This window comes from Gossypium arboreum, chromosome 6 (assembly GCF_025698485.1).
Source record: "Gossypium arboreum isolate Shixiya-1 chromosome 6, ASM2569848v2, whole genome shotgun sequence".
NCBI classification, from domain to species: domain Eukaryota; kingdom Viridiplantae; phylum Streptophyta; class Magnoliopsida; order Malvales; family Malvaceae; genus Gossypium; species Gossypium arboreum.
This window is the reverse complement of record NC_069075.1, coordinates 118,256,060-118,280,378: the sequence shown is the minus strand read 5'-3', so window position 1 is coordinate 118,280,378 and position 24,319 is coordinate 118,256,060.

Genomic DNA, 24,319 nt, shown 5'->3' with positions numbered 1-24,319 from the left:
TTCAATATCAATATAATAGCAAATAATACACAATCAATTCAATTTCACTTACCTTACCTATTAAATGATAAATACAATAAATAATTATTAAATTTAGATTATAGAAATACAAACCGTATTTTTTCGAGTCACTCCTCGTTAACTTTCTCTTTCCCCTTCTTAACCGATATCTCTGGCTCAACGTTAGCTACAGAAATTAAAACAGTTAAATTTTATCAATACATTACAATTTCATATTGAATATTTCAGTTTATGCAAAATTTTACCTAAATTCCAATTTAGTCCTAAAATTTAACTAACTTCTTTTCTTACAAAACCAATTCCATATCTCAATTTAATTTCCACTTTAATCAAATTTAAACACCCTAATTTCACCATAAAATCCTAATTCTAAATTTCTTTCAATTTAGTCCCTACTATTTAAAACTTATGATTTATTTTACAATTCAATCCTTTTCTCAATTCTAACTTAAAATTATTTCTATTCAAACCCTAATTCTTCAATTAATTCAACATAACCCACATTTAAAAATCATCTAAATTTTAAAATTTCCACTTATATCAAGTAGTATTTTATTCTAGAATTCCAAAACATCAAAATTATAAAAAAGGAACTAAATTGACTTACCCAATTAAGCTTGAAACCTTAAACCCTAATTTCTCCTTTTTTTCTTTCCCTTTTCTTTCGCTCTTTCCCTTCTCTATTTCATTTCTCTTTATTTCTTTCTTTTCATTATTTATTTTATGTTAATAATAATATAATATAACATATTTTACTTATATTATAAGTAAATAATTATTACTAACAAAGTATTTAATTAATCCATATGTCACCTCCATAACCATACACTTGGCAAAAATTAATTTATTTGCTTATTTAATCCCTTGAATTTTCTCTATATTATAATTAAACTTTCACACTCTATTCAATTTAGTCCTTATACCTAATTAACCTTCATTCAAGCTAATTTACCTATCCAAAACCTAATTGATCACACAACTAACTTCGCAAATATTTTTAATAAATATTTAGAATTCGTTTTACAAAAACAGAGACCTAAAAATGCACTTTTCCGATAACTGTAAATTTCGGGTCGTTACAGGTCATATACCGGAGGAGTACCATAAAGTACCAAATATAGAGACTGATTTTGAAGAACCAGAGTGGGCAATCGATTTATCAAATGAACAGTACATGAAAAAGCATATCCCTAATACTTCATTGGCAAATGGACTTAAGCTAGTAATATGAGTTCAACTTCCACTATGTGACGATACTTTCTTTTGACAATCCCATTTTTCCCAGATGTGTATTAGCACGTAACGCGATGGAAAATTTCATGCTGAGCCAACAAGGAAGTAAAAGAGTGAAATTCACCACCCTAATCACTCTAAAAATGCTTTATATCTTTGCCAAACTAAACTTTAACCAATTTCTAAAAATGAAAAAAATAATAAATAGCTTGAAACTTCATTTGAATAAGAAATAACCATGTAAACCGGTTAAAAACATTAACAAATAAAACATAATACCAACTAGTCCCACAATTAACAGCAGTAGGTCCTCACAGATCAGAAACAACTAAATTAAATGGATGATGATACATGATGGTGGAAGCCAAAAATGGTAACTTGTATGACTTCCCTTGTTGAAAAGCAGAACACACATGCTGCAATTTATTACTATCAACAACAACATTAGAAGTCTTTAAAATTGAACTAACAATATTCGACGACAGGTGTCCAAGTCGACGATGCCACAATTCAAACAATTTGTACTTAGGAGGCAAAGAAGAACTAGTGCCTAACTCTGTATTGTGAAGAGACATTTTAGCTCCTTGAATGGATCCCATAATGACGGAAGACGACACAAAAAAATGGATATAATCCATCATGTGTGTGGCCTCGAAGCAAAATTTCCTAGGTCTATATATCTTTTACAAGACAATGAAACTCAAAAAATACAATATTATCTTGAACAAATTGAGAAACCGAGAGCAAATTTTTCCAAATCGTGGGTACATGTAACACATTTGTTAAATGCAACAATTTACGAGTAGTAGAAATACTTCTATAGCCCATGTAATACCCATTATCCTACGCCGGGGTGGAATACGAGGCGTTACCTAACTTGAACTCATACTTACAACCAATTCTGAGTCTTCATTACTTGGAAAATTTAAAACTTTCTTAAACTTATCAATATATTCTTAATATGGGCTTACGAGGCCTAAAACACACATCGAAAATCATTCGAAACCAATCCAGGTTCTTTTGACAACTATAGGAAAATGTCAATTGACACAAGGGCACATGCCCGTGTGGGAGGGGCAACACGTCCGTGTGAGCATTCCAACATGGCTGTGCTGATGGCCCGTGTGTCTCACACGGCCTAAGCAAGACAGGGATACGCCAATGTTCTCCACCCGTATGGAATTAATTCTAAATGCACACCTATAGGGGTTTTTACACGGCCTGGCACACGCCCGTATCTCTGGCCCGTTTCCTTCACACGGCCATGACACGCCCGTGTCCTTGCCCGTGTACAATAACCTGGACATTCTGTTTTTGACGTCACTAATTTTTAAGGGCTACATGGCTAAGTCACACGCCTGTGTGCTAGGCCGTGCCCTTCACATGGCTAAGACACACGACTGTGTCTCTGCCTGTTTGTTTACTATCATGCATACTGACTTGAAATTTTTACGTGCAGGGGACACACGGCCGGACCACATGCCCATGGAGTAGACCGTGTGCCACACACGGCCTAGACACACGCCCGCGTGCCTACTCGTGTGGACAATATAAGGCTATTTACCAAGCCCTATTGCCACCCTTACATATAACCAATACCAAAACAAGCATAATTCTTATAACCAAATTAGCCACAATAGACATTCATTCAACCATAATAGTGCATCTTTTATAAATTCAAAATGAATGTTAACCATCATTTAAGGCTTAATACAAATTGAAGGGTTTCCAACCCAAGCCAATACATATGGCTAAACCTCAATGACATAAAATAATAAAGTCTAAGTCCTATACATGCCATATTCAAAAATATAAATCCAACTATACCGAATGCTTTAGTTGATAGTGTGATCGATATCTCTGACTTCCGGTGATCCTTGAGTTAGTTAGGCGGCATTGTAAGGAAATGAAAAGGGGAAGGAGTAAGCATAATAGTTTAGTAAATTGCATATAAGAAAGTATACAACAACCATTTATCAATGATCAACATGCTCACAACACCAAGATAGACATAAGCATAACTTACTCATTACCATCTATACAAGTCACATATATATATTGAGCTCATATCTCATACGTACCAATTAGGTACTTGTATCACTCACAACACGGTTATACTTTCCTCATTAGCTTAAGAACATAACTTTCACCATTGAACTATTTGGATTACTAGTGGATATTACTGAAGCCTCAAGCATAGGGTAAGGTGCCGATGCCATGTCTTAGACACAGTTTTACGTTGGCTCATATCTCAAGTTGATGCCATGTCCTAGACATGGTCTTACACTTATCTCGTAGCCGATGCATGCTCCAGACATGTCTTACACTGGCTTACATCTCAAGGCCGATGCATGTCCCAGACATGTCTTACACTGGCTTACATCTCGAGGCCGATGCATGTCCCAGACATGTCTTACACTAGCCCTCATCTCAATGCCGATGCCATGTCCCAGACATGGTCTTACACTAGCTCTCACAAATGATCCCATTGTTATGGCATGAATATCCGATTTATTTCCTAGGGTTCCAACGAGAATTTTACTATCTATATTTTCATCACATTTTCTCATTTCCACAAGTCAAGCAATTTATGCTATAATAATTTTGATACAATTCAAACACATATATTATCAAAATAGTTGTATTATTTACATACAACTTACCTCGGATTATAAAATGTGGCGATTAGTCGATTTAGTCGATTTGCTTGGCTTTCCCTTGGTCTAGGTTCGGATTCTGTATTTCTTGATCTATAATAGTAAAATACACTTATTTAATCACTAAATAAAATTAGGCAATCGAAAATTCACTTCTTTGGTAAAATGACCATTTTGCCCCTAGACCTTGACAAAATGAGCATTTTACCCTTAGGCTCGAAAATTAATTTTTATCGAATTTATTATTTCTAAAGACTAACCGAACCTCTTTGACTCTTATAGCAACTCTAAATTCCCACTATTTCACACATTTATTATCTATTTTACAACTTATGCACATTAGTTATTTTAGGTGTTTTCATGCTAACACCTTTCACAAAAGTTTTTTATAAGACATCTAAGACTCATTTTCTTCCATAAAAACTCAGCAGACATCACAAATCCTTTAATGGCAAAACTCTATACTCTTAATCATTTTGCAAAATAGTACCCTCATTTGAAAGCTCATGCTTCAAGGGTCTCAAAAGTACAAAAATATTTAAGAAAAGCCATTAGGATCACTTACTTGTGAAGGCTTAAAGTTGCTAAAATTTCAAGCTCTTAAAACCCCATTCTTTGCTGAAAATATCGGTGGTGGAAGAAGATGAAAAGGGATGATGTCATCCTTCTTTTATCTATTTCTAGTTTTGGTCAAAATAAGCCACCTAACCCACCAAATTTTAAAATTTTGTCTCCTCTTTGACTCTATGGTAGGATTTGCTCCTTTAAAAGGGTCTAATTGCCCTTTATAATCCCCCAATTTTGATTCTCAAATAAAATAACACCTTTAGCTTTCAAATTAGGACTTTTGCACTTTATGCGATTTAGTCCTTTTTCGCAATTGGGCTCACAAACGTTAAAATTAGCTCACCAAATTTTTTATGTACTAATATAAACATGCTATGACTCTATATTAATAATAAAATAATTTCTCTGACTTTAGATTTGTGGTCCCGAGACCTCTATTCTGACTAGCCCCAAAATCGGGCTGTTACAGCCCAAACGACCAATATGAGCACACGTAATATCACCCAAAAGTACAGGGATTTTACCTAAAACAACCCAATTTTCAGTGGTGTCAAAAATAGTAGTTTTGGGGCCATCAAATCCAACGAGTAAGTTCGTAAATAATAATAATATTTACGAGTCAAATTTGATTTTAAAAAGGTTTTTGATTTGGTAATTTATGTTATTTAAGCAATTTATTAAGTTCGAGTAGTATGACCCTAAGGTCAAGTGATTTTAGAAAATGAGGTATTGGGACCTCGTTTCTATAAACCAAGCCATAAATATTTTTATAAATATTTACAAAGTGTAATTAAGGTGGTATTAAAGTTTCGTTAAAAAAATTTAATGTTTAGATAGTTTATTAAAGAAAAAAAGACTAAATTGTAAAAGGTGCAAAATTTGTTAATTAATGCATTTAGTGACCAAATGGCTTGATTATTAATTGAGAAAGGACCTATGCGATAATTAAGCCTTAATTAGTGTGGTGGGTTGGCATTGTAAAGAAAAAGATAAAAAAAAATTAAGTAATTTAATGGAAAAATTGTAAATAGTTTGAAATTAGATAAAACAAATTGAAAAATTAATCCAATTCCTATTAATTTTCTTCAACCTTGGTCGAATTCACCATTTGGGAGAGCTTCAAGCTTCGATTCTTTCATCTTTGTGCATGTGAGCTTAATTCTCATCTATTTCTTGTAATTTTTATGTTTTTGAAATTGTTGCAACTAAGTCTAGCTAGTCCGTACCTTCGATTTTGAAACTATTAAAGATTTTAGATGTTTCCATTGATGAACCTTGTGATTTTAGATTTAAATGATGAATTTGAGATATGAGTTGTTATTTAAAAGTATTTTATTAAGTGATTTTTGATGAATTTATCGATTAGGGACTAAAATTGTTAAAATAGTAAAAATACAAGGATTTGATGTGGAATTGTTGCAAAAATGGGCTGTATTGGATGCCATGAATATTCATTTTTCATGAGTTTGCATTAAAAATTGTTAATTTGCATGTTTTAGGCTTAGGGACTAAATTGAATCAAACTAAAATATTAGGGGCAATTTTGTAAAAAAATTTAAAAATGACTAAATTGCATAAAATAAATTGTTTTACCATATAAATTAATAAATTGAATGAAATTATTAATTTAGATTAAGAACGAGTGAAAAATTGAAGAGAAAAGAAAATTACCAAATAGACTCTGTACTTTGACATTTCTGCAATTTAGCCATGTAAGTTCATTATACGATTATTATTAATTGTATTGAATATTTTATACTATTTCATTATTGCTTGAATCTTTAATATCATTTAGCTATGTTTTAAGAAATAAAAACATAACGTTATTTGGGCTCTGTGCCTAGCAGGCTTTGTGTCGGTGATATTCGGGCTCTGTACGTAGCAGACTTCATGTCGATGTATTATATCAGGCTTTATGCGTAGCAGGATTTTGTGTCGATGTGTTATATCGGGCTGTGCCTAGCAGGCTTCATGCCGATGTATTATATCAGGCTTTGTGCCTAGTAGGCTTTGTGCCTAGTAGGCTTTGTGCTGGTGTATTATATCAGGCTTTGGGCCTAGTAGGCTTCGTGTCGGTGTATTATATCAGACTTTGTGCCTAGTAAGCTTTGTGTTGGTATGTTATATTAGGCTTCGAGCCTAGCGTCTTCGTGTCAATGTATTCTATCAGGAAAGTTGTACTAAAAATATTATTTCCATTATTCAATGTTATTTCATTTGATTCAACGGGTATGAAAAGGAAAGGATCGATAAATATTCAAAAGACTTGTAACACCTTTATACCCGGTTTGACCCAAGGAACCTGATATAGGAATATTACATTTTGTGCCGAAGTGATTTTGGCTAATCACTAATATATTTGAACATTAAAAAAAATTATAATTTATATTTTAGTCCCTACTACTTGAAACATACTTGATCTTCCTAAATACATGCCATTCTATTCAAAATATTGAAACATACCCTCTTGGCACTTGGAGATGTGATGATATGAATGCTCACAACCTTGATTACAAATCTTCAAAATCATTGTACCTAATCTACGCACTGAAAACAAACCGTACGTTGAGTAAAAACTCAGTGGTATTTCTATAATCCAAATATTTAAAAATAATAATATAATATAATATAATAATAGGCACAATTAAATTTATAAGGACATATTAATGTCTAGTATCATATCATAACTATCATTTTCATTTATTAAATAATATCTTAATTCACACAATTGCTATATAAATGATTATTCATATATCAACCATATTTATTCGTACAATGGCATCAATCATGCAATACTCAATTCATGAATACATCATTTCATACCTTACTCAATTTATGAGTATATAATTCATATATTCTATGTATTGTCAACATATTTCACATTTTATTTTCAATTCACTATATCACTTCCATTTCTCGTATCATTTCATTTCAATATTGTTAGAATTAAATGACCGAATCCTTATTTAAATAAAATACAATGGTAAAATAAAATAAAAGTAAAATTCATATAGAACTACACTTCTTTTATTTTATTTTAGAATAAGGTTTTTAAACCTTATTAAACTCCATCTATTTTATATTGATTAAAATAAGGTGTTTCAATCTTACTAGAATATGACTTTACAAGCCTATAAATAGACATAGTCTATTCTTCTTGTAATTATTCGAATTCGACATAGTGAATTTTCTTCTCCTCTCCCTGTGGTTTTTTTCTCGAAAGGGTTTTCACATAAAATCTGTGTGTTCTTTATTTTATTTTATTTTATTTTCTCAAATTGGTATCCGAGCTTCCTTGTAGTTCATCTCAATCACGGTAATGGCGTCTTTGAAGTATGAAATTTTGCTATTGGATCGCAACACCAGATTTGCGTTGTGGCAGATTAAGATGCAAACAGTTCTTGTGCAGATGGATTTGGAGGATGCCCTGCTAGGGATAGATAAGATGCCTTCGACATTAATAGATGAAGATAAGAAACGTAAGGATAGAAAGGCGTTAACACAATTACATCTGTATTTGTCTAACGAAATTTTGCAGCATGTAATGAAAGAGAAGACCGCCGCTGTATTATAGAAGAGGCTAGAACAAATAAGTATGTCGAAAACTCTAACAAGTAAGTTTCATATGAAACAGCGTCTTTATGCTCATCGTTTGGAACAAGGTGCGTCTGTACACGAACACTTAACAGTGATTAAAGAAATTCTCTCAAACTTGGAGGCCATGGAGGTTCAGTTTTATAAGGAAGATCTAGGGTTGATTCTACTTTATTCGTTGCCTCCATCTTATTTAACCTTTAGAGACACGATTTTATATAGCCGCAAGTCTCTCACAGTTGATGAGGTTTATAATTCATTGACCTCATATGGTAAGATGAAGCATCTTATGGTTAAACCCGACTCTCAGAGAAAGGATCTCATTGTTCGTGGGATACAAGATCAGAATGTTGATGATGATTGTGAAAGGACAGAGGAACGGAATCCTCACGGTAAATCTAAGGGTAGATCGAAGTCTTCAAATAGAGGTAAAACTTGTAACTTCTTCAAGAAGAAAGGGCACATTAAATCTGAGTGCTATAAGCTACAGAACAAGATTAAAAGGGAGGCTGCGAATCAAAAGGGAAAACAACTAGAAAATTTCGATGAAGCTGATGTTGTAGAAAACTACAGCGATGGTGAACTTTTAGTCGCTTTTGTCAACAATTCTAAAGTGAGCGAGGAGTGGATACTTGATTCAGGTTGCACCTCCCACAAGAGTCCCAATCGAGATTGGTTTACAACTTACGAAATAGTTCTGAAGGTGTTGTTTTTATGGGAAATAATGCTTCATGTAAAATCACAGGTGTTGGAAAAATTAAAGTTAAGATGTTTGATGAACTTGTCAGAACACTTAGTGACATACGGCATGTTCTAGAATTGAAAAGAAATTTAATTTCGTTGAGTACTCTTGATTCAAAAGGGTACAGATACACAGCTGAAAGTGGAGTTTTAAATATTTCTAAAGGTTCCCTTGTTGTGATGAAAGGGCGGAGAAATACTACCAAGTTATATGTTTTGCAAGGTTCTACTGTTACTGGTGATGTAGCTGTCACTTCCTCTTCCTTGTCAGATGATGAAATTACTAAACTTTGGCATATGCACCTAGGACATATGAGTGAGAATGGCATGGCAAAATTGAGCAAAAGAGGACTTCTTAAAGGGCAAGGAATCTGAAGTTCTGTGAGAACTATGTTTTTGGAAAGCAAAAGAGAGTTCGATTGACCAAAGAATCCATAACACGAAAGGAACGTTGGAGTATATTCATTTTGATCTGTGGGGGCCATCCAGAGTGCCTTCGAGAGGTGGAGCTAATTATATGCTAACATTTATTGATGATTTTTCCAGAAAAGTTTGGGCATTCTTCTTGAAGCAGAAAAGCGATGTGTTTTCCGTATTTAAGTCTTGGAAAATTATGATTGAAAAATAGACGGGAAAACAAATAAAATACCTCCATACAGACAATGTCTTAGAGTTCTGTTCTAATGAGTTTAATAGATTGTGCAAGTCAGAAGGGATCGTGAGACACTTGATAGTTCGCCATACTCCACAGCAAAATGGCGTTGCAGAACGATTGAACAAAACGATCATGGAGAAGGTTCGATGTATGTTGTCAAATGCCAACTTACCAAAATCATTTTGGGCAGAAGCAGCCTCTACTGCATGTTTTTTGATCAACTGATCTCCATCGTTGCCATTGAGAAAAAGACTCCACAAGAGGTATGGTCTGGTAATCCTGCTAATTATTCTAACTTAAAGATCTTTGGGTTTCCTACGTATGCTCATGTTGATAATGGAAAATTGGAACCGAGATCCATTAAATGAGTTTTTCTTGGTTATAAAGTCGGTGTAAAAGGGTATAAGTTATAGTGTTCTGAAAATAGAAAAGTTGTGATTAGCAGAGATGTCATTTTTGATGAAAATGCTATGCTACCTAACTTATCTCTTAAAGACTCTTCCAATAAATAAAATCAAAGTAGGTGGAGCATCAGATTAATACAGAGTCTCCTTAAGCTAGTACAAAAATTGAGAATAGAATTGCTTCTTCACTACAATACTCTATTGCCAAAAATAGAAATAGAAGAGAAATTAAACCTCCAAAAAAGTATGCCGAGGCTGATCTAGTTGCTTATGCTTTAAATGTGGCTGAAGATATAGATGCAAACTGAGATCCATTTAATTATTTTGAGGCAATTAGCTGTGAAGACTCAGAAAAGTGGATGTTTGCTATGCAAAACGAGATGGAATCACTTCACAAAAATAGAACATGGGATCTTGTGAAACTTCCTAAAGGTAAAAAGGCTTTTCGTTGTATATGGGTATTTAAAAAGAAAGAATGGACTCCAGGAGTTGAAGAACCCAGATATAAAGTAAGGCTTGTTGCAAAGGGTTACAGTCAAATTCCAATAGTGGACTTCACAGATGTGTTCTCCCCTGTTGTGAACTATAGTTCGATTTGAGCTTTGCTTGGAATTGTGGCGATGCATGATTTGAAGCTTGAGCAGTTAGATGTAAAAACTGCATTTTTGCATGGGGAACTTAAGGAGGACATATTTACATACAACAACCAGAGGGTTTTACAGTCTTAGAAAAAGAGGACTACGTTTGCTTACTAAAAAAGTCCCTTTACGGTTTGAAACAGTCACCAAGATAGTGGTATAAGAGTAGCAAAAGATAAAGGAGAGATAAGAAAGGTCAAAACCCAACTAAGTGAAGAATTTGAGATGAAAGATTTGGAACCAAAAAAAAAGATACTTGGTATGGAGATTCTCAGAGATAGAAAAGCAAGTAAATTGTACCTAAGTCAGAAGGGGTACATTGAGAAAGTTCTTTGCAGGTTCAATATGCAGAGTGCTAAGCCTATTAGTACTCCTCTAGCAGCCTATTTCAGACTTTTATCGGCTTTGTCTCCACAATCAGATGATGAGATTGAGTACATGTCACATGTTCCATACTCTAGTGCAGTGGGATCTCTTATGTATGCTATGGCTTGTTTACATCCAAATTTATCATATGCAGTCAGCGCAGTTAGCAGATACATGACGAATCTCAGTAAAGAATACTGAAAAGCAGTTCAATGGATTTTAAGATACTTACAAGGTACTACTGATGTCTACTTACAGTTTGGAAGAACTAGAGATGGAGTCATTGGGTATGTTGATGCTGATTTTTCTGGAGACCTTGATAGAAGAATATCTCTCACAGGTTATGTCTTTACAATCGGAGGTTGTGCAATTAGTTGGAAAGCCACTTTGCAAACTACAGTCGCTTTATCTACCATTAAAGCTGAGTACATGGCAATTACTGAGGCTTGTAAAGAAGCTATTTGGTTGAAGGGACTCTTTAGTGAACTCAATTAAGACCTTCAAATCAGTATAGTATTTTGTGACAGTCAGAGTGCAATCTTCCTTACAAAAGATCAAATGTTTCATGAGAGAACAAAACACATTGATGTTCGGTATCATTTTGTTCGTGATATTATCGCTCATGGTGATATTGTTGTGAGCAAAATTAGTACTCATGAAAATCCTGCAGATATGATGACTAAGTCACTTCCTATAACCAAGTTTGAGCATTGCTCAGACTTGGTTGGTGTTCATTGTTGAAGTTAAACCCTTAAGGGGTTTTATGGAAGAGGTGGAGAACTTGTTTGTTGAGAGTTCGCGATAAAAAACTTGTTTATTGAGAATTCATGTCAAGGTGGAGATTGTTAGAATTAAATGACCCGAATCCTTATTTAAATAAAATACAGTGGTAAAATAAAATAAAAGTAAAATTCATATAGAACTACACTTCTTTTATTTTATTTTAGAATAAGGTTTTTTAAACCTTATTAAACTCCATCTATTTTATATTGATTAGAATAAGGTGTGTCAATCTTACTAGAATATGGCTTTACAAGCCTATAAATAGACATAGTCTGTTCCCCTTGTAATTATTCAAATTCGACATACTGAATTTTCTTCTCCTCTCCCTGTGGTTTTTTTTCCAAAAAGATTTCCACGTAAAATCTGTGTGTTCTTTATTTTATTTTATTTTATCTTATTTCCTCAAATATCAATTGTAAGACTTTATTGTTCATTTACCTCTATTAACAAGACTTAGACTTGGACGGATACACGAATCCAACCAAAACACACCAGTTTTGCACCCAGTGCCTCATTGGATAATTCGAAGTAATAAATTGACACCCAATGTCTCATCGGCCAAGCCGAAGTAAGTTGGTACCCAGTACCTCATCAAATTTATCCGAAGTAATAATTTGACACCCAGTGTCTCATCGACTCGTGGTCGAAGTATCCTTGAACTCTTCTAATCCTATGGCATGCCAACTATATCCGACTCAGCTCGATACAGTTAATAGGGTTTCCGATTCACTTTTCAGACACAACCAATATTCAGTATTCCATTGTCACAAAATTCACATTTCAATACCAATCCATAATTTCATCAATAACAAATTCATATAATCTCAATTCAATATCAAGATAATAATAAACAACACTCACCTTATTTACTTACCATACAGATTAATTTAAAATATAACAAATAAAAATTTCTAAATTCAGATTATAGAAATACAAACAGTAATTCTCGAGCTACTCCTCGTTAATCTTGTCTTTTCCTTTCTTAGCCGAGGTCTCCTGCATAATGTTAGCTACGGAAATTAAAACAGTTTAAAATCATTAATACACACAATTTCACATTGAATAGTTTAAATTTTTATTCAACTTTTGCTCACATTTCAATTTATCCATTAATCAAAACTAACTTTATTTTATTTAAAACTAATTTCATATTTTCATTCAACTCCCACTTTAGACTAATTTCAACCTTCAAATTTCACCATAAACTCTAAATTTGAAATTCTCTCAGTTTAGTCCATATTACTCAAAACTTATGATTTATGTTACAATTAAATCCCTTTTTTACTTCTAACTTGAAATTCTATCAATTTAACCCCTAACACTTCAATTTGAATACTACTAAAAATTCACTAACTTCTAAAATTTCAATATAAATCAAATAGTATTTTGTTCTAGGATTCTAAAAACATAAAAATTTTAAGAAAATGAACTAAATTGACTTACCACTTTGATTTTTAACCTTAAAACCCTAAATTTTCTCATTTCTTTTCTTTCTTTCTTTTTTTTCTTTCTTTCCCTGTTTCGTTCCCTAATTCTGTTATTTCTTTTACTTTTCTTTTATGTTTTGTTTTTATTGTATTATAATATAATATATATTTTACTTATACAATAAGAAATACATATATTATTATATACATATGATTATTATTTTTACACATGTATTTCACCATTACCATACATTTGTCATAATTTAATTTAATTACTTATTTATTTATTTTATACTTTAATTATAATATAATATAATAATAATTTCTTAAATAATAAGTAAGTATATATAATTATTACAAGTATATGTATAGTTACACATGTAATTTACTATTACCATACAATTGTAAATTTTATGGTTTATTTGCTTAATTAGTCCCTTTACTTTTCTCTATTCTATTATTAAGCTTTCACATTTTATTCAATTTAATCCTTATACCTAATTAACATTAATTTAAACAAATTCACCTAACCAAAACCTAATTAACTACACTACTAATTCATTTTTCGAAAACGGAGACCCGAAAATACACTTTTCGATACCCGTGACTATCGAGTTGTTACAAGACTTATGTCATGAATCTATGAAAAGAATAAAAAGGTAATGTTCAATGAAAAGATGTTTATGTTCATGAAATTGATGATTTAAAGTGATGTTATTCATGTATATGACTTACCTTATGATATTTCGAGTGAACTATGATTATATGCACTAACTTGTGTATTGATGATGATATATAGGTTTGTGTCAAGCTTGTATAATTCATCAAAGTTTATGCTTATTTCTTGTGTTATACATATGATACAAGTAAGGAAATGTAATAAAACGGTAAGTTCTTAATTTAGATGTAATATGATAATGTAAATGGATTGATGAGTTAAAGGGTTTACTTATATGTGAGAAATTTACTTAAGTTATGGATGAATTTATCTAGGTTATGGATAAATACACTAATTTGTGAGTTGATAATGTCATTTAAGCTAAAGTAAGTAAATGGAAGGTTTCAAAGTCTTATGAAAAGGGTTAATGATTATGTAAAATGTCTTATAAAATCTGACTATGTTAGGAATGATAAATATATATGGTGTTGATGGACTAACTTATTTATGAGTTGATAATTATGGTTTGATAAATCTTGTGGCATTGGTATAGGTTTATGTTTACCTTATAAAGTTCATTATTGAAATGAAATGTTATGTTTAAAATTTATACGAGCTTACTAAGAATTTATTACTTACGTAGTTTTTTTTTCCTTTACTTTTCAGATTATTAGAAGCTCAATCTATTTGGAAGTTCGTTGGAGATCTATCACACTATCCAGCAATTATATTGGTAGTTTTTAATGTTTTAACAAAGGTTATAATGGCATGTATAAGTGGACTTGTGTTTGATGTTTGTTTAAATGCTTAGTCATTGATTTTGGTATGCATAAGTTGGTTTTTTGTGCCATTTTTATTATGGTTACATTATGATAGTTTTGTTCTTATAATGTGTGAATGGTATGGTACAAATGGTTAGTTAATGTTGAAGTGATATAGGTGAATTTGTGACAAGTTTTTATATGGAAATGAATTAGGTATTGATGAATGAAATGTGTCAAGTACATGTATATGTTTAAGTAATTTTGTATGTTTGCATTTGAGGTGCCGATATGGCATATTGGTTTAATGGAATTTGATTATTTGAATTGGTCATTTTATGCATGTTTGGATATGTTTTGATGCCCTAGTCACATGTGCAAATTGTATTTAGTTGCATGTTTGAGGTGGGTGAAGAAAATGGGTTGATTTTGGACAATTTCTTGTCCACACGGCCTAAGACACGGGCATGTGTCTCAGCCGTATGTGACACACGACTATACGACACGACTGTGTGTCCCTTATAGGTTTTTAAGGTTGCATTTCGAGTGTTACAAGGCCCGGCACATGGGCGTGTGGCTTGGCTGTGTGACTCAAGTCAGAAAGTTACACAGGTACGGACACGGGCTGGAACACGGCCATGTGTCCCTACTTCGAATGTCCACACGGCCTGGGATACGGGTGTGTGTCTTAACCATGTGAGCCACATGACCTGGCCACACGGCTGTGTGACTCCTGCAGTGTAAAATTTTCTATCTTTTCCCATGATATTTTAAATGTTCCCGAATTAGTCCAGAATCATTTCTAAAGCGTTTCTATAGCCTCGAGGGCTCATAAAAGGGACAATATGCTTGTGATTAGATTTTTCAATGATTATGAAATGTTTAAAAATGAATGATTTATGATTTTACGGTAATACTCTGTAACCCTATTACGGTGACGGATACGGGTTATGGGTGTTACATTTACTGGTATCAGAGCCACGATTTAGTCAGTTTTCAGATTGAACATAACATGTATGGAGTCTAGAAATACATGCCATTACATAACCTGTGATAGTGTAATGTCTCCTAACTCTGATGAGATTTGTTTCACTTTTAGATAGAGATGTTTTATAACCAGGCTAATTCTGATAATGCTGAAAGTGATATTCAAGTGTCTGATTAAAAAGTTACTAATGATAATTTGGAACTCATAAATGTGAGAGTAGAAGTTCATAATGTTATGTTAATAATGAATGGTATGTTATGTGTATATATGTAAGAGTTAAATTTAAAGGCTTTACGATCTCCACCCCTCACCCATAAAGTCTTATACGCCAGAATTTACAAGATTTATATTAATTAAATTGGAAAAAGAGAAGCTAAAGAATTTAGTAATTCAATTAGTAATAATATGGTCAAAGCCAAGAATTGGTTAGCAAGTATAGAGAGTTCTAGAAGAGATATTAGATTTTTTTTTTAAGATCATTCGGGATACTCAAAGTTGCTGTTAAAGAAGAAGTTATTCACGGGTAATCGACTTCATCAGGTATGATATCTAAGGAATAGATTAACCGGAATTTCTTCTGAATTAATTTCTTTAGTGAAACAGGATAATTTGGGATCATTGATGACTTTAGTTGTTAGTGGGATAGTGTTTGAACTGCAAATATATTTGAATGCAACTGTTATTACCGAGTACATTACAACGATCTTTTCTGTGTATTCTATAAGTTCTTTTAACCTCAAAGACTTATATAATTTTTCATTTTTAAATGTGGTTCTTATCATATGGGAATGGTGGCTAATCATAACGTTAGATAGAGCTAGATCCAGTGCGTATGATCGATATTATTCTTCTGGATTTTCTTTGGGGTATTATCGATTTCTTTATCATTCAATATAGGTTGTATTCTCAAAAATTCAATAGAGCTTTACTTCTTGGATTTCGTTATCTCAGCTTTCGAATCATTCTTATGGTTTCTTCTATCAAACATGGTTTATCAATAAAGGATATTCATTGGCCAGAGGTAATTACATTTGTCATGGTTATAATGGGAATGCGGTGATATAGATCTCAAATTTATAGAGGTTGTATTATTGCACAGGTTGTTACTGGAACTACATCCAATTTTCCTCTTTTGTTTCGAAGTGCATTATTAATGGTTGAAGTATTGTTTTATCTATACGATTGTAACATCGGTCTTATTAAAGCACTATGGTTTTAAATTTATCCGATGGTTGTGGCTTCGATATGATTCAAAGCCTCAATGTTAATAATTGAAATAGTTTTATTATATATTCTCTTTCTAGCTTTCATGAAAGGGATAAGTAAATTCTAAAGCATTGAAGGTGGAAGATCGAACCTAACCTTGCATCTTAGTTCTTATTATTCAAGTAATCTCGGATTATGTCAATGAGTCAAAATGAGATGTTATATTTTGTTTGAGTTAATGTAGTTTGTGGTGATCTTTGGTTGGTAATTTGAGGGAATTACGATAGACCATATGTCTAGGTTATCTTGACAAAAAGAAGAAAGAATTATTCTGAAATGTTATTATCCAATTAATAAAATCGACTCATTTGAAATTGAGTTGTATGTATTTGAGTTTACCCCTAGGTTCGAAAATTAATTTTGTGAATTCATAAACAAACAGACAGAGAGTTAGAATGGGAAATTCATATTGTAGAAGATATGATACTGGTATATATCTACCAGATAAATTACAATCGGGAAATATTATTATGGGTTAAAATCGTCTCGATAGTCGAAGCTATCACAGTTAGGTTAAATGATATTGCTTGATACTTTCCATGAAAGGGGAATAAATATCAGTTGAAAGTTACAGATGCAAACAAGTTAGAAGCATCAGTCAAAGTTCGACAATCTGAGTTTCTCAGTTATGTCTCGATAGATGATTAATGGAAATTTCTCGATAGTTATTCTATTAATGATCATTACTAAAGCAGGATTCAATCTCTCCTTCCTCCTACTCTGGTTAGCATGGAAAAGCTGGTTTTAAGTCTTTCCTCTCTGTTTCCTTCCGTGTCATTCCTGCCTCTTTTCCCTTTTCTAAGCTATATCAACATAGCCAACTATAAAACTCATTCGCTTGTCAATTCTTGGTGTAATACTCACTTGTAAATGATTGGTGTCAAAAAATTTTACTGATCAGGGGTGCTTAGTCTCAGTGTAAGAATTAGGAATTCCTCTTCCAACCCGTCCCAGAATGGGCGTTATGGCAAAGAACAAGTAGAAAACTAAATGAGAAATTTGTCCAATAATAACAAATGGTGCCTCCATAGGTTGACATCCAATCCAACTTAGTAATAAGCAATCCGCTAAAAGCAACCAAAATATTCCTTGGTAAATCAGGCGAAAACTTGAACTACACACATACATACTTTTAAAAAAAGGTAAAGCCAACAGACATATAAAAATGGGTGCTATTGTGGCTACACCTCCCGATTTGTCAGGTACATAGTATCAAGTTTTAATATGAGGTCTGATGCGATTTTTGAATCAAGATGAGTTATAATTGTCTTATTTATGGATTACCATTAAAAAGATGACAGAAATTCAATGTGATGGCTTTTAGCAGGTGAGAAATTTCTAGGACGAAATTTTCGTAAAGGGGGAGAATTGTAACAACCCGATTTTCAGTGGTGTCATAAACAATGGTTTCAAGGAAACCAAATCTGACGAGTAAGTTCGTAAATATTATTATTTAATATTTACGAGTCAAATATGATTTTAAAAAGGTTTTTGATTTGATAAATTATGTTATTTAAGCGATTTATTAAGTTTGAGTGGTATGACCCTAAGGTCAAATGGTTTTAGAAAATGAGGCATCAGGACCTCGTTTCTATAAACCAAGTCATAAATATTTTTATAACTATTTATAGAGTGTCATTAAGGTTGCATTGAAGTTTCGTTACAAAAATTTAACATTTAGATAGTTAATTAAAGAAAAATGACTAAATTGTAAAATGTGCAAATTTTGTTAATTAATGCATTTAGTGACCAAATGGCTTAATTATTTATTGAGAAAGGACCTATGTGATAATTAGGCCTTAATTAGTGTGGTGTGATGGCATTAGTAAAGAAAAAGATCAAATATTAAGTAATTTAATGGCAAAATTGTAAATAGTTTGAAATTATGTAAAACAAATTGAAAAATTAATTCAATTCCTATTAATTTTCTTCAACCTTGGTCGAATTCACCATTTGGGAGAGCATCAAGCTTCGGCTCTTTCATCTTTGTGCATGTGAGCTTAATTCTCATCTATTTCTTGTAATTTTTATATTTTTGAAATTGTTGCAACTAGGTCCAGCTAGCCTGTACTTTCGATTTTGAAACTGTTAAAGATTTTGAATGTTACCATTTATGAACCTTGTGCTTTTAGATGTTAAATGATGAATTTGAGATATGATTTTTTATTTAAAAGTATTTTATTAAGTGATTTTTATGAATTTATCAATTAGGGACTAAATTATTAAAATAGTAAAAATACAAGGATTCAATGTGAAATTTTTGCAAAAATGGGATGTATTTGATGCCATGAATATTCGGTTGTTGTGAGTTTGCATTAAAATGGTTAATTTGCATGTTTTAGGCTCAGGGACTAAATTGAATAAAAGTAAAATGTTAGGGGAAATTTTTTAAAAAATTCAAAAATGACTAAATTGCATAGAATAAATTGTTTTACTATCTAAATTAATAAATTGAATGAAATTATTAATTTAGATCAAGAACGAGTGAAAAATCAAAGAGAAGAGAAAATTACCAAATAGACTTTGTACTTTGACATTTCTGTAATTTAACCAGATAAGTTCGTTATACGATTATTATTAATTGTATTGAATATTTCATACTATTTCATTATTGGTTAAATCTTGAATGTCATTTAGCTATGTTTTAAGAAATAGAAACATAATATTATTCAGGCTTCGTGCCTAGCAGACTTTGTGCCGGTGATATTCGGGCGCTGTACTTAGTAGCCTTTGTGCCGATGATATTTTGACTCTGTGCCTAGCAGGCTTTGTGCCAGTGATATTCAGGCTCTGTGCGTAGCAGGCTTCGTACTGGTGTATTACATCAGGCTTTGTGCCTAGTAGGCTTTATGCCAGTGTATTATATTGGGCTCTGTGCCTAGCAGGCTTCGTATCGATGTATTATATCAGGCTTTGTGCCTCACAGGCTTTGTGCTGGTGTATTATATTAGGTTTTGTGTCTAGTAAGCTTTGTGTCAATGTATTATATCAGGCTCTGTGCCTAGTAGGCTTTGTGCTGGTATGTTATATTAAGCTTCGAGCCTGGTAGTCTTCTTGCCAATGTATTGTATCAGGTAAGTTGTACTAAAAATATTATTTTCATTATTTGATGTTATTTCATTTGATTCAACGGGTATGAAAAGGAAGGAATCGGTAAATATTCAAAAGACTTATGTCATGAATCTATAAAAAGGAATAAAAAGGTAATGTTCAATGAAAATATGTTTATGTTCATGAAATTGATGATTTCAAGTGAAGTTATTTATGTATATGGCTTACCTTATGATATTTCAAGTGAACTATGAGTATATGCACTAACTTGTGTATTGATGATAATATATAGGCTTGTGTCAAGCTTGTGTAATTGGTTGATGTTTATGCTTATGTCTTGTGTTATACATATAATACGAGTAAGGAAATGTAATAAAGTGGTAAGTTCATAATTTAGATGTAATTTGATAATGTAAATAGATTGATGAGTTAAAGGGTTTACTTATATATGATAAATTTACTTAAATTATGGATGAATTTATCTGGGTTGTGGATAAATACACTAATTTATGAGTTGATAATGTCATTTAAGCTAAAGTAAATGGAATAGAAAGTAAGTAAATCGAAGGTTTCAAAGTCTTATGAAAAGGGTTAATGATTGTGTAAAATTTCTTATAAAATCTTACCATGTTAGGAATGAAAATGTATGTGATGTTGATGGACTTACTCATTTGTGAGTTAATGATTATGGTTTGATAAATCTTGTGGCATTGATATAGGTTTATGTTTACCTTATAAAGTTCATTATTGAAATGAAATGTTATGTCCAAAATTTATACAAGCTTATTAAGCATTTATTGCTTACATAGTTATTTTTTTCCTTTACTTTTCAGATTATCGGAAGCTCAATCGGTTTGGAAGCTCGTCAGAGATCTATCACACTATCCAGTGATTATATCGGTAGTTTTTAATGTTTTAGCAAAGGTTATAATAGCATGTGTAAGTGGACATGTTTGACGTTTGTTTAAATGCTTATACATAAAATTTAGTATGTATAAGTTGGTTGTTTGGTGCCATTTTGATGATGGTTGTTACATTATGATAGTTTGGTACTTATAATGTGTGAATGATATGGTACAAATGGTTAGTTTATGTTGAAGTGATATAGGTAAATTTGTGATAAGTTTTGAGATGGAAATGAATTAGGTGTTGATAAATGAAATGTATCAAGTACAAGTATATGTTTAAGCAATTTTGTATGTTTGCATTTGAGGTGCCTCTATGGCATATTGGTTGAATGGAATTTGGTTATTTGAATTGGTCATTTTATGCATGTTTGGATATGTTTTGATGCCTTAGTCACATGTTCAAAATGTGTTTAGGTGCGTGCTTGAGATAGGTGAAGGAAATGGCTTGATTTTGGTCAATTTCTTGTCACACGGCCTAAGACACGGGAGTGTGTCTCACCCGTGTGTGACACACGGCCTGTAACACCCCGAACCCGAGCCCATTGCCGGTGTCGGACACGAGGGGTTAACAAGCCAAACCCACTTATAGCACCGACCAATTTGACATTTCCAGGCAAGCTGGAAAACTGCATCACTGTCGCCTTAAAAGGCATATCTCGAGTTACAAAACTCGGAAACTGATTCTGTAAATTTTCCCTGAATTTAGACTCATATATACATCCCTGGATTTATTTCTAGAATTTTTGGTTGGGCCAATTGGTACAGTTTATTAGTTAAAGTCACCCATATTACAGGGGTCGACTACACTGACCTTCGCGCGTTACAACTGGAATATCTCCCTGTACAAGGATTCAATGCTGATGCCGTTTGTTTCTAATGAAACTAGACTCAAAAAGGAATCTGTACATATAAGGAATGACTTATAATTCCTTCTGGATAATTTTTGGTAAATTTTCAAAGTCAAGACAGGAGATCCAGAAACCGTTCTGGCCCTGTCTCACGAGAACTTTAATATCTCTTAGTAAACTGATCATATGATCGTTTCGTTACTTTCATATGAAAATAGATCCATCAAGGTTCGTTTAAATCATTTATTCACTATTTAATACCATTCCTACTATTTTTAGTAATTTTTCACATTCACATCACTGCAGCTGGCAGCATCTGTTTTTAAGGTAGGCCTTACCTAAATTGTAGTCTCTATGGACCAACTATAGTCTTGTCATACATAGGTCCACTTATGATCATATTTAGCCATTCCAATGGCTGATCATGTGACTAACACCCCCATTCCAATCCATAATCACATCATGAAACCATATATAATTACAAACCACAAATTCGAATGGTCTAATGCCATACTCCACCTTTACGAGCCATTTTCGCATGGCCGTACACATATACATCACAAAGATACTTGAAAACAACCAAGGGTAGTCCTATACATGCCATATCCAAAATTCAACTAAAGAAGTACCAAAAGGGCTTTGATAGTGTGGTTGACTTCGACTTCGATGATCCCGAATCCGATCGCTAACGAGCAATATCTATAAAACAGAGAGCCAAAGCAACAGGTAAGCATTTTTATGCTTAGTAAGTCTCAAGTAATGAAATTGGCTTTGACTAAAGCATTACATTCACATAGCCAAATGAATCACTTTATTAATACACATTCACATAATCGTACCTACTTCACACTTCATCAATATATACATTCACAAGATATCAACCCATTTCAAGAGCTGAAAATTCGTTAGTCGATTGAACGAATATTATTTCAAACGTATCGACTTTTCCATTGCACATGTAAACATACCTTATCCTTTGGGCTTTTCGAGCGTACTAATTGGATTTATTACAGCAACCAACGCCACCTTCAACCCAAGCTTCTTGAATACAACCGGATATAACCACACGCACGAATGCCCTCGGGTCTTAGCCCGGATATAACGACTTGCACAAATGCCTTCGGGTATTAGCCCGGATATAACAACTTGCACAAATGCCTTCGGGTATTAGCCCGGATATAGTCACTAGCACAATTGCCTTGGTCTTAACCGGATATAATTACTAGCATAAATGTCTTGAACTTAGCCTGGTATCATTCAATTGCTCATGCACACATAAATCAATAATCATTACACATCCATATTTCATTTTCAGTTACTAAGGCTCGAACACAAACATATCACTAGCATAATTGCCTTGGGACTTAGCCCAGTACCATTCAAATACTCATACACACATATATCAATAATCATTACACATCCATATTTCATTTTCGTTACTAAGGCTCAAACACAAACATATCACTAGCATAATTGCCTTCGGGACTTAGCCCGGGTACCATTCAAATACTCATACACACATATATCAATAATCATTACACATCCATATTTCATTTCACATAATTCAAGTAGGGTCATTACTCGAAGACTTACCTCGGATGTTGTCGAACGGCTTCAACGGCTATTCGATCACTTTTTCCTTTCCTTTATCCAATTGTGGCCCTATAAGCTCTTGAGCTAATTCAAACAATTTCAACTTATTAAAGTCTCACTTGCTAGCCTTGGCGAATACACATATCATTGACCCAACATCACATAACTAAGCACTTTAGTCAATTTCCTTTAATTTCGCACACATTCGGCCTTAGCTCACATCAAGGTAGCCGATTACCTAATTCAAGAATAGGCATCATTATGCTTGCCTCTAACCGAATGCATGCACAACAATTCCCCTATTGTGGCGAATATGCATGTCCATGTTAGCCAATTTTATACTTCAAAACCGAAACATCATCACATATAAACATATATCAAAACACAAATTTTACCTATCATGCAACAAGCAAAAATCGCACTTATGAGCATACCATGGCGAATACATCACACACCATCCCCTTTCAATTTTCGGTCATGGTTAAACATAGAACTCCATGTCTTACTCAAGAATGCTAAGAGAAAATTCAAGAGTAGTCAATCCATCATTACATGCATCATCAACAAGCTTCATATTTAGCGTGCAATGGCTTTAACACAATATCAACCTTGGCCAAATACCATTTCCATGGCATAACAAGGATTTGAACCATGGCTAACATGAACATCAAGTTAGCAACTAAAACATGCATGAATCTCATGACACAACCTCATACATACCTTAATCTTGATGCAAGTATAGCCAAATCTCCTTCTAGATCTCTTCTAAACCAAAATGGAGCAAAAATCCTCCTTTTTCCCTTAGTATTTTCAACCAAAGAATTGAGAATGGATGAACAAATTTTCTCCTTTCTTTTCCTCTACTCACGGCAACAAGGGGCATCCATCCATTTTTTTTGTCAACCTTTTCTTTAATGCTAACACATTATTTAATTGCTCCCAACATGCCTCACTAACCCAACATGTTGGAAACATGTTTTCCTTTGCCCATCACACCCATCTTGGCCGCCACTATAGAATAATTTGGGCAATTTTGACATGCAAGTCCACCTTTGTGTCAACATGCACAAATAAGCCATTACAAATTAGCCTATCATTTTTTACCATGTTTCACCTTGATCCCTATTTAATAATTTCTCATACATTTGGTAAAATTAGAG